Here is an 11,005-nt window from a genome sequence, read left to right on the forward strand (position 1 = left end):
AAACAAGCGGCTGGAGATGAAGGCTCTTCACAGAAAAAGGTCCAACTGTAGAGATCAAGAAAGGAAGATGGATTGGGGGGAATAGAACACAACTCTATGCTATCAGAAACTGACTGATGTAACTGCAGTTTATGTAGTCCATAACACAAAGGTGGTTCAACAATCAAAAAGAACAAGCAGCTGGTGAAGAACCAATATGTGGAAAATTATTATTCTAATCCATGTTTCAATTTCAGGAGAAGGAAATGGCTCATTAATATGAGAAGAAGCAACCTCAAACTGACAAAATCACATGAGGTGTTGATACAGGGGGGATATGTTGTATGTGAACAGCATTTTGAGGACTGCTTCCTTGAAAAAGTGAGTAATGCATTTGGAAGGAAATGACAATTTAAGTTAAATATAATACAATTAATGACGCATTGTGTTGGGTGTGCTTCAAACAGTGCAATGGAAAGGTGGCACTTACCAGTGATGCCATCCCTACATTGGTGGATTGTGAGAACCCACCACCACTTGCCTCTCCACCTCTAAAAAGGCATAAAGAAAGTAAAGGTAACAATGAAAACAGAGACCAAGACCAACATACAAATAGTTAAGACACAAGACCATGAAATTACATTTAAATTAAATTAACTAACATTATTTGATCCTTTGATGTTAATTGATTGGATCCTCAAAAGCTGAACAGAGGCAGTCTGAGGAGCAGGAAGAAGAGAGGGATATAAACAAACAGGGTGGGACAGAAAAAGGCACAGAAGAGACACCTTTTGAGCTAGAGGAAAGGACAGAGGAGGGCATAAAAGGGACAGATGAATCAAATGGAGGCACAGACGAACAGGCTCAGCCTCAGGTGACCATTCCACTGAGCAGTCTTAAACAAAAGGACAAGGTGATGTTCTGAGCTTGTTCAATTTGGAGATGGCAACTGTAGCATTATCACAGACACACATAAAGGATCCCTTTTTTCTTATTACAGAGAATTAAACTACTAGAGGCAAGACTAGTTTGGTTGGAAAGGCTCAAACGAAGGAAGAGGAAGCCAGTTACCAAGCCTAGAAAATCCAAGTAATGTCAGCAAACAAATGAAAAAAATGGAAAAAAAAAACTGCCTTTGGAATTATAAATCCTTGATTAAAAAAAAAAAATAAGTAGGGAATGAATCACTATCTTTAATAGTAACATGCACTTGTTTTTGCCATAGTCCTCATGAAATTGTGGATGAGATGCTGCAATGGTGTCCTGAGGGCTGCCGTAGTTTCATTAAGGCGCAGTTGTCAGTGGCAGGGAAGAAGGTCAGAGGAAGAAGATTTGACCAGCAGATAAAGGATCTGGGACTGCAAATATTGTACAGCAACCCAAAGGCATACCGTCAACTGAAGGCAACATTTGTTCTTCCCTCCACAACCACGCTTAGACATTACGTCACTGGACGAGTGGGATATTTCTCTGTAAATACCAATTTATGAAATTAGAACACTCTGCTTCACCCAATTTAACAATTTCAAGATTTAACAAAATTTGATTATTCAACTTACTTTTTCCGACAGCCTGGCTTCCTGCAGGGAATTCTCTCCCAAATGGCAGTCATTGCCACCACCATGTCCCCTGTGGAGAGGATGTGCACAACTGTCCTTGACGAGATGGCAATCAAGAGGCAATTTGACTATAACAAGAGAAGTGATGCCATTTATAGCATTTCTCCATCTGGAGATGCAGCCAAACAGGCTCTGGTTGTCATGGCTAGGGGCATTTTGGGGAAGTAGAAGCAGGCAAGCCATAACATTGAAAAAAATTGTTTTGGTATTGCTGTGTATATAAAAAACGCATTTACCTAAACCATGTCTCTCTAGGATATTTCTTTTCCTCAACTTCCATGCCGGCAGAGGACATTGCTGTCGTCATTAAGGACACTATTCGCCACCTACATCACATAGGGCTGACAGTATGTAGTGCCCAGAGATTTTAAAATAGCATTAAGCTGTAGCAGCGTTAACAATGCATTACTGGACTGTGTGAACTTCCACTCCAACCTTGTATTGACAAAATATATTAACCTATTTCAAAGGTGCAGGCAGTAGTTAGACCCTCCAGAAAAATGTGATTATGCGATCGCATGAATTCCCGCATAAATCACCCAAATGTTGCTGATTATGCGGGGGTCAATTATTTTCCAAAAGGGCGCATAATCCCTGCATATTTCACAAAATATGCGAAATATGCGGGTCTCGCTTGATTTCACAATTTCCGCATTTTTCCGCATAAAATGAGAAAAATATAACTAAAATAAATAAATGGAGTTGTGATGTTAACTTATATGCGACGCATCAGCTTGCGCATTCACAACACAACCTGAAAGTTGCTTGCAATCCGCCATAAAATCAAGAGAGGTAGAAGAAGAGCTAATGGAAGAATGGCGCCCACAGGAGAAATGAGAGAAAATCGATCACATTTGCCCACGAAAATTTCGGCCAAAGACCGGGCTAACCAGTACCCCAGGATATTGCATGAAAGCGGGGGAAAACTTTTTTGCACCCCGTGCAACTTGGTTTTGGAGCACAAGTGTATTTCAACCGTGTTGCAACACTTCGCCAAAATGCTTTCTGCTGCTGAAGGCAAAGCGAGCTCCAAACAGCTCACCTCTACCCAGGCAACAACCTCCAAGACCCTTGTGAGGGCAACGCAAAACGAGGTGAGTAAAGACTGAAGCTGGATAATGAACTAGTATGAAAACAGAATGAGACGGATGTGTATGCGTGTGTGATTAAAATATCCCTATTAAAATTGCTTTTTTTAATTATTGAATGTTTAACTGAATAGGAAAGGGTTTTAACATCAGTGATAAGGTGTGTGTGTGTGAGTGAAAGAGTGAGAGACAGATTGACAGAGAGAAAGAGGGAGGGAGAGAGGATGAGAAAGAGCAAGAAAGAGGGAGGGATAGAGAGAGATAGGAGAGAGATGGAGGGAGAGAGAGAGGAAGGGAGAGGATGAGAAAAGGAGAGAAAGGATTAGAAAGAGGGGGCTAGAGAAAGATAGAAGAGAGAGGGAGCAAGATGGAGATAAAGAGAGAAAGAGAGTGGGGGAGGGACTGGGAGAGAGGATGAGAAAGAAAGCGAGGGAGAGAGAGGGAGAGAAAGAGATAGAAGAGAGAGGGATAGAGAAAGAGATAGAGAAGAGAGAGGGATAGAGAAAGAGATGGAAGAGATGGAGAGAGTGAGAGAGAGAGAATAAATAAGACAGCCCAATAGTAAAAAACATTTTTGTTTACAGCTTTGTGACACCTGGGTTGCCACGTGCACAGCAGTAAATATTCCACTCTCTACGAGTGACCATCCTGTAATGAGGAAATTCCTGAATGAAAAAGTAACCAATGGCAGAGCCATTCCAGGATTTCACCAGCTTCAAGAGCAATACTTGGAAGCAGTATATGAGAAGGAAAAAGAAGAGTTGAAGACATTTCCAGCAGGAAAACCTGTTGCTGTGATATTTGATGAGACTCCAGATGTAGAGGGGCGATGCATGCTGAACATCCTGCTTGCACCACTCGAGAAGGATCATTCTGGTCACATTTTGGCCTACCTTGCAGACACAGTGTTCCTTGAGGAGTGCAATCATTCCACTGTATCTGTGGCTGTCGTAAAAGTGCCTACAAGATTACAGCATTCCAAATGAAAATGTCACTCTAAGTGACTGTCAAAGACAATCAAATCACCAAATCTCATACAAATCACTGCATGGCCTCCATTGTTGGGGATGGTAAGAGGAAGACGGGGCGGGAGACCAACACCGGCAGGAAGATATAGTCGGGCCCAACCAATCAGCTAAAGTCTTCAGTCAGCTGAGCAATCACCATACACACTGAACACAACTGATTTGCAGGTACTGAGGAAGAAGAGGAGGAGGGATGGAGAGAGAGCAGTCACATCCAGCACAACACAAAACACAATTCATAACAGTTTGACACAGATAATGCAGCATACATGAAGAAGGCATTCAAATCTGCTCTGCAGGCACTGTACCCCAACTCACTGCACATCACGTGCATGGCACACATAATGAACCTCATCGGAAATGCCTTCCACAAACCTTTTGTTCAGTTGAACAGCTTCATGGTGAGCTTCTCCCAGATGTTCTTCAATGCTGGATCACGCAAGAGAAGATATCTCTCCTACATGACAAACAAGCTGCCAAGAAAAAAGGTGACCATGCCCCCAAACCCCTGTGCAACACGGTGGAACTCCTGGTTTTTTGCCGTACAATACCACAGAGAGTACTTTGGACTGTACAAGGAGTTCATCGAGATGGAAACACAGGTAAATAAATGTGTAACTTCACATATCAGTAATTATCCCTTTCTCCACCAATTAGGCCCATTATACCTACACACACAAACATGAATGAGTTAATATCAAAGTAAAAATGTAGTAACATTTAACACTACAGTTCTTCTCAAACTTTTAGATTTCAAGGTCTCCCCTTAACTCTGACAGCGTACAAATGGAACCAAATGGACCCGTCAGGGTGCCTGTACCAGTGTTCTGTAACCGAGGAAAACATCCAGTTCTACTGGGAATAAAGACTGCGCATGGAAAATAATATCATACTGCATCTACTGAGAAGAAGATGTGCCGCGACAAGGAATCGCCGACGAAGATGGGTTCTGACGCTGGTTGAACCACAGTTATGAGTGAGTTGTGTCGGTTGCTGTGTCAATTATGTTCTGACTGCAAACGAACCGCTCCAGGGCTCGAATGGAATCGAGCCAAGACCACCTCTTCTAGGCGATCTCGGCCTGCTTGTTTTGTCCCACATCCAAGCGTGATTGCTGTATTCACATATGTCCACACGAACCGATCTTTAGGGGGACACGCTCCCTGTTTTGGAACAACTGCTCCAAACGGGACAGGTCTGAAGGCACCCTTTGAGCAGCCACACACACGGACACACACATGCACACGGACACACATATTTCTCATCTTTTCGCATATTTCACAACTATTCGCATACTTCGCAACTTCCCGCAATTTCACCGCATAAAATGACATAAAAACCCCACATATTTATTCGCATAATCAAGGATTTTAGCCCGCGGAATCAAGGATTTTAGTCCGCATAATCAAGGATTTTTGGCCGCGTTTTTCTGGAGGGTCTATGTAGTATGTGACCAGGGAAGCCCCAATGTGAGGGTCATGCGTCACCTTGGGGCTACCCTGGATCCTCTGGACGGTGAGGAGTCCCACTGCATTCTGGTGGGGGTTCAGAGGATTCCAGTGATTTCTGATGTCCCTCACCTGCTCAAATCCATCAGGAACAACTTGTTCAAATATGGCCTACAGGTAAGCACAGTAGACAAACCTATCACAATTGTAATGACTCATAATGAACATACAAGATATCACAATGATTCACACACCAGCTTGTATTTATCTATGTCCTTAGACACAAGGGAAAAATGTTCGTTGGAGCCAGATCTCTGGATTTTACGAGCTGGACAAGCTTCACACAATCAAAATGGCCCCAAAACTTACTGAGAAGCACATACATCTGCCCGCCTTCTCAAGGATGTGTGTCAGTTTGGCCACACAGGTCTTTAGCCACACTGTCTCTGCTGGTAAAGTTTCACATGCATTATTCATCTTTTCAATAACAAATCAATAACTAAATGTAGATTCTTATGTGATACTGACCAGCTATCAAATTGTCCCATCTGTTGTGACCCAGGCATTTCTGCAATGGTAACATTGCAGAGACTACCAGCAGAGGCAAAAGACACAGCAGAGTGTATTGAAAAAATAAAACGCCTCTTAGATGTGCTAAATTCGAGGTAATCATGTAAATAAACACCTGAACTTCAGAAACATGTGACTTATTAATTACACCCTATTAACTATGATTTACCCATCTACCTACAACTGTCTTACCTGCAGATCTGTCAGGGATTCAAACCCCTGGTGACGACCCCTCCGTGCAGGAGGCCAGGAGAAGGAGAACTTCCTGACTGACTGCATCAATTGGGTGGCAGGCTGGCAGTTCAGGTCTGTCAATAAGAAAAGACAAACAAGAAAACTACACCAAATCAACAAATAGGCCCAGGCACACACTAATTACACTTGATTACATTTCTTGATGCCCCACCCCAGTGCACGAGAGTTCACTGCTGCTCTCAGGGCCCTGAGTGTTTCTAATATAATGGCTGCCCTGTCTGCAACGGCTGCATCAAATTGTGAGGTGGATGATGGGACAACACTTCTGGCCACAGTCCACGATGACGCCGTCCCCTCCACCTCCACCACAACAGCTCCACCGACCTCACTGGCGCTCCATACCTCCCTGAAAACCAAAGTTGAGGATGAAGAACTGATCGTGTCAGACATTGTGGAAGACAAGGTAATCTAGACAACACAAAACACTGCACTGACACACCTCTACAGTCATTATTCATATGAAACAAACAGTCAACAAAATGATCATGTTCATTTCTGGTGTAACGCTATAATTCTCTAACTTTGTAGACTGTGGGTGATTGTATCCAGGAGGAAGGCCTGTTCTACGGTGCTGGCTGGCTTGTTCGGGTCCTTCAGCAGGAAGAAGTTGTCCAGGCTTGTTCACATTGTGAGGTGCTGCTGTTGGGTACCCCACATCGTGACCACAGCTATGCCGCAACAATGGATCCCCCCTTCCTGGAGGCAAAGAAATACACAGCAGTGGCAAATCTGATGAAGCCATCTAAAGATTTTTTCCCTGCCATCCAGCTTTTGGAGAGAGAGTTTGAGAGGAGCATTAACACCTTCTGGCCTCACAAACATATCACCAAAAATTTGGAGACGACTCTGGAGAGGCTGGGGGCATTCGATGACACGCTCAGGTCACACCCGGAGCACGCCAGCCTGTTGGGGGAAATAACAATAAAAAATATATTATGTGCAGGCTCGGGGTAGAAATCCAAGAGAGGAACAGGAGGCTGAGCAAACAAAGCTCCACAGCAGCTCAAAGAAAGTTGTACTAATTCACAGCCTGAATTTAGTTACTATTTCTGTGTCTGGCTGTGGAGGGGAGCTAGACAAACACACCAATTAAATAACAATTTATCCCAAGATGACAATAAATACTTTTTTGAACCAAAAAATGATCACTTTGATTTATTTAAAAATATTTTTCCTGGTACATGCATACCTGTCAACTTTGAGCTTGGTAAAAAGGGAGATATCAGATTCAGATTCAGATTCAGATTGCTTTATTAGTCCCCGAGGGGCAATTCGGTTTCGACAGCAACATAAAATATCCCCTTAATATTAACCCAAAAAACAGGGTAACTGTTCTGTTGCCATTCAGCTAACAGTAAGATAATGGATAAAAACAATGTGGAGCAGCAAAGCTAGCTAACAACCACGTGTTATGCTAATTTGCTAGGCTACAACAACAGCTGGTGTTATCATGTCAATGCATTTGCGAAAGTGAAACAGCAAAGCTAGCTAACCACATGTTATGCTAATTGGCTAGGCTACAACAACAGCAAATGTATGCATAAATGCATACATTTGCTAAAGTGGGACAGTAAGCTAACCACCACGTGGTATGCTAATTTGGCTAGGCTTACATAGCAGATAACAGCTGACAGCTAAAAATCGATGTCGCTGCCGTTAGCAGTTTTCAAGGATTAAAAATAGCTGTATCACTGCTGTCAGTGGCAACCAAAAAACCTCTGCAAGTGGTATACATATATAAAAATATTTGCGCATTTGGGTTTGTACATTACAACAGCTGATGTTATCATTACCGATGCATTTGCGAAAGTGGAACAACAAAGCCTGTTGGAACAGCAAAGCTAACTAACCATCATGTGGTAGGATAATCGAATACAAATCACTCTGTTCCTGCATGACAGGACAGACAATAAAAATGTGTAAATTAACGATTTACACTATTATCACCGTAACCAACCAACCAGCCGATAATCAGCTGATTGTTTCTGCAATGTGCTAATGTTGACTGGGCGTGTATCTAATGCAACAGACCTAAACAAGATAGAGAAAGTACATCTGGCTCCTGGTTTATCTGTTGTCTGCTAGCGGTCAAGCTGTCTTGAACTATATAATACACTGGATAATACAAGAAACATTGAACTCTGACATACATTGGATAATACAAAAGACATGATCTATAAGGCCAATTGTAACAATTGTATTCAACTGTTTAGAGTTAGTGATTGTGAAATGTTGCTTCAAACTGTCATGAAAATGAGCTGACACTGTGGTCTTGATCTAACGTTAGTAACCTCACATCACCAGCCTCTTACTCCAGCTTAGCTAGCTTACTGAGTATCTGACTAGAGTAAAGTTAAACGTGATATTTTGACATCTTTTTGTATAATTTAGTTAATAAAAATGTTCAGCTGAGTGTGTATACATTAGCTACGTCTAGAAAGCTCTGTTTATGCTGCTAACTTTGGCTTAATGCACTAGCTGCATCATTCAGCTACCGTTAACGTTACGGCTTGCTGATGGCTTTGTTTTTTGTTAAAGGTTCCCGAAAGATCCTGAAGCTAGGAAAGCTTGGGCCATAGCTGTCAGGAGGAAGTTAAGCCCACTGAGACCGCGGTTCTCTGTAGCTGTCATTTTAAAGCAGAGGACTTTGACAGAACTGGGCAAACCGTGCGTCTCAAAGACTGTGTCATTCTTCTGTTTTCTTCTGTTGGCAAGAACTTTATTCCCAAATTTTCATAATATTCCCTGACATTTTATTGTGTTGCTTTTGTGTTATTTTATTATGCTGTTATTATGTGGCATTGTGTGTTATTATGTGGTATTATTTTAATCATTCTCAACTTAATATTTTACATTTTATATTGATTGCATGTGGATGCACCTATGTACCCAGGTCTCCTGAAAATAAGATCTTAATCTCAGTGGGACTTACCTGATTAAATAAAGCCTGAATGAATGTGTATATTATAATTAGTTTTGTATTCCATGTCTGAATTAATGAAGATGAAAATGATGTTCTGTGTAGGCCTAGTCAAGAGTGCTGAAAAATAAATGATTCCTACAGGTGATGATGTGGACAAGCTTGGACACGGTGTGGAAAGGGAACAACACACTTAAATCTTTCGCATGTGAAGATGGAAAAAATAGGATTTATCATGTGTCTTGGGTGTGTAGGGATGAACTGACTGGGTGTTCTCGTAACTGGAGTCTGGGGGAAAAAATAGTTTTGTTCTATTTATTACTGGATTGATTTTATTATTACTCATGGAATAACAAGCAACCAGGCTGCTTTATAGGCAATACAGTGGATATAGAAATCTATATATTTGGAGACACCGAAGTTGAAATTCTTAACATTCTTTTACATTTGATGTTCCCTGTTCATTAGACAGTAGCCTGCATATCCCTGAGAGGTAAATTGTGGCTATTCATAAGGTGTTTTGATATTTACAGCTGATTAGATCCACCATCAGTATCTGAATTTAATTCCAATAAGTAACCAGTATCATGTTCAAGTTCTCGTGTTTATAACAAGCCAAATTTCATGAAAATCAGTTCAGGATAGTGATAGTTGATTTACTCTGGAGTTACTGGGGTTACAACGTTTAGAACGTTAGCTTCTGCCCTGCGCAATATGGCGGACCGACAGACACATAAGCTGTGTCCCAATTCAGGGTCTGCATCCTTCGAAGGCCGCATTTGAAGGCCAGTTACGTCACAACACTGCGCGAAGGCCTGTCCCAATTCATCCAGAGCCGAAGGATCCTTCAAATGCGTATCCCAAAATGCTTTGCGTGCTGCTGCTCAGTCGGAGAAAAATTAACTGAGATGGCAACGCCAACGGCGGCATCTAGTGGCGATTCGACATATAAATGTAAGTATTCAGATTTCACATTATAAAATATTCGATTTTTACTAATTTGAACATCCAAACGCCATATATGTTAAACCAAAACCCTAAAATTCAGTTAAAATGTGTGATATGTGAAATATGTGACTAATAATGCTGAGTAACTGTTAGCTTGATGCTATACAAACTTCACTTTCAGAAGTTTGAGAGGTTGCTTCATATAATGTACATAAAAAGACCATTAAATTTATATTATATTATGTTGATTTAAAATAAAAATTTATTTTATTTTTACAGACTGTCAATTTTAAAGTCTAGTAAAACGTTTGGAGTGAGTAAATAAATAAAGAGATAGATAAATCAGTCAGTCAATCTTTCTGATTTTTTGAAAAAATATTTTAAACATTTTTCTTTGTTGTAACACAAAACATGTTTTACTGTGTTTTAGGGAGCAAGGAGCAGACCGAGAGATTCATCAGGCTGAGAGTGGAGAACAACAATCTCTTCACTGGGGCCAAGCATTCGGCAGCAGTCGGATGGAGGTAAGGCAATACATAGGCCATTTGTCAGTGTCCTGATGTCACCTTTTGTAAATCCTTGCATCCCCGTGTTAATGTGATCTTGCGCTTACCTTTTCTCTTGTTTCTCTGTGTTTAGAATCATACTGGAGAAGATGGGCCTGCTGGGGAGGGTGGAGCCCCAGCAGGCAAAAAAAAAAAAAAATGGGACAATTTAAAAAAAATATATAAGGTAGGCGCAGATTTGAATGATGATGTGGAAACAAACTTATATTTGTTTTAACCACGCAAATAAATACATACTTTGCTGAAAGTTGTTGAAGTGAATGATTTCCACTGCTTTAGAATTGCAAATACCCAGGGACTGGAGAGGGGGTCAGTGGGAAGCCCACCGCTGCAACCTGGCCCTGGTTTGAACTTATGGATGAGGTGTTGGGACAGAGGCCGTCCATCGCCCCCCGTCCTCATCGCCTCTCTCCCTGAGGACACACCAGGGCCAGCTGCAGCGGTGGGTCAGCAGGAGGAGGAGGAGGAAGATGAGGAGGAGGAGGAGGAGCCAGGACGATGAGCTGCTTCAGTTACTGAGGGAGGACATGAGGCAGCAGAGGGAGGCGGAGGAGAGGAGAGAGAGCAGACAGCGAATGGAGAGGCTC

This window comes from Myripristis murdjan, chromosome 13 (genome assembly GCF_902150065.1).
Source record: "Myripristis murdjan chromosome 13, fMyrMur1.1, whole genome shotgun sequence".
Taxonomy (NCBI): domain Eukaryota; kingdom Metazoa; phylum Chordata; class Actinopteri; order Holocentriformes; family Holocentridae; genus Myripristis; species Myripristis murdjan.